At 40.5% G+C, this 1,722-nt stretch overlaps 1 pseudogene; it reads left to right on the top strand.

Moving 5' to 3' along the window:
* Positions 1–182: 182 nt before the first annotated feature.
* The window catches only part of LOC108759574 (probable multidrug resistance-associated protein lethal(2)03659), a 40,678-nt pseudogene continuing 39,138 nt past the window's right edge, over positions 183–1,722 (top strand).

The following is a 1,722-nucleotide window of genomic DNA, read 5'->3' as shown; positions in this document are numbered from 1 at the left end:
TCATCTCACAGGTAATATCGAATGGTTTTCCTCACTTAATAAGATGAATGTGCCACTTGTATTAAACACTGCCGATGGTAAAACGTTAGAAGCTACTCGTCGGTGATATACAGATTGAGAAGTCAATTAATGGTATTAAGTAGGAGAAACGAATGTGGAAATCAGTATACTACTGTGAAAATATGGGTAGTGAATCACTATTTTCAACAACATTCATGGAGAGGACCAGGGGCTATGGATTCTATCATGGAAATGGAATTATGCGGATAATGGATGGACAGAAGACAATACTTGGCGGAAGAAAAATTAATAATCAATATAAACTGTTCATTCGTGTCGTACCACCACCAGCTTCTGCGAAGACTGCTCGATCAATTGAATTATGGCATCAGCGTCTCGGTCATATTAGTGACAACATAATACGAGCAATGGTGAAAAATGATCTTGCTGATGGGCTTGAAGTAATTTTGAAGAAAAGAGACGACTGTGATTCCTGTCACTTTGGAAGACAGACGATTAGTTCACATCCTATTTGAGAAAGGCGTGAATGTCTACCAGGTCAACGTTTTTATTCTGATGTTTGTCATGTTGGAGTCACATCGTGGAATAAATGTAAGTACTTTTTGACCTTGAAGGATGAAGCATCTGGTTATCGCAGAGTTTTCTTCATGAAATCAAAAGAAGATGTATCAAGTATTTTGAAGATATTTTTTCAAGATGCAGAAAAAGAAACAGGAAGAAAAGCAATTTCATTGAGGACTGACAACGGAACGGAATACATAAATGATAAGGTGAAGGAAGTTCTTCGGGAGATGAATATTACACATGAGCTATCACCGCCCAATGTGAAGGGGGTGATCCCGATTGACCACGGCTCGATTGGACACCACCAATCACAGCGACCGGTGCTTAGGAGCTTTGTAGTCTCAAGCACTGTGAGTGGCTCGTGTCCAATTGAGCCGTGTCCAACTGGGTGCTACCCAATGTGAAGCAGTGTAACGGTATGGCTGAACGAGAGAACCGTACACTATGTGATATTGCTCGGTCAATACTATTTAATGATCTTAACTGATAACTGATCTTTCAAAAACAAAGACCGTCATTTGTTATGGACCGAAGCTGTTGGAACAGCAGCATATCTTCGTAATCGAATACCAAATCGAGGAGTTACGACTACAACTCCATATAGTGAATGGTATAGAAAGACGAAAAATCGCTTAGTTCCGACTTCGTACCTATTATTATAGTTTCTGCTTATTCTCTGCTTAGTTTTCGGATTATTCTCTGCTTAGTTTTCGGATTATTCTCTGCTTAGTTTCGCTCAGTTTAGTACCGACCAATATAGTTTCGACCATTAGTCAAGGTTTCGATTATTAGAGTTGCGATCAGTGACATTGAGGTTTCGAAGTTGCGTTATCGGAGTGCCGAAACCGTGAGTGCTTGTTGGAGTTGTTCTGGGGGGCGTCCATACAAGCAGGGTGCATCTGCGACAATCCTGAGGCCATCGGGCAAACAGGCATACTCAAAGATCGCCGAGTATCACCACTACGAAAAGTGAGTTCCGTGTGGCACTTCCGCTAAACTTTGCGAACTATTGCGCGCGAAACATCTGCATTCACCAACCTCGCTCATATTGTTCAGTGGTTCGTGTATGCATCTTTTTATTACAAGAGGTCAAACTAGAATAAACTTTTAGTCTTTTAATTCTTTATAATTTTTTTT

This window comes from Trachymyrmex cornetzi, unplaced genomic scaffold (genome assembly GCF_001594075.2).
Source record: "Trachymyrmex cornetzi isolate Tcor2-1 unplaced genomic scaffold, Tcor1.1 scaffold1947, whole genome shotgun sequence".
In the NCBI taxonomy this organism is placed as follows: domain Eukaryota; kingdom Metazoa; phylum Arthropoda; class Insecta; order Hymenoptera; family Formicidae; genus Trachymyrmex; species Trachymyrmex cornetzi.
This window is presented reverse-complemented; position numbering and strand designations above follow the sequence as displayed.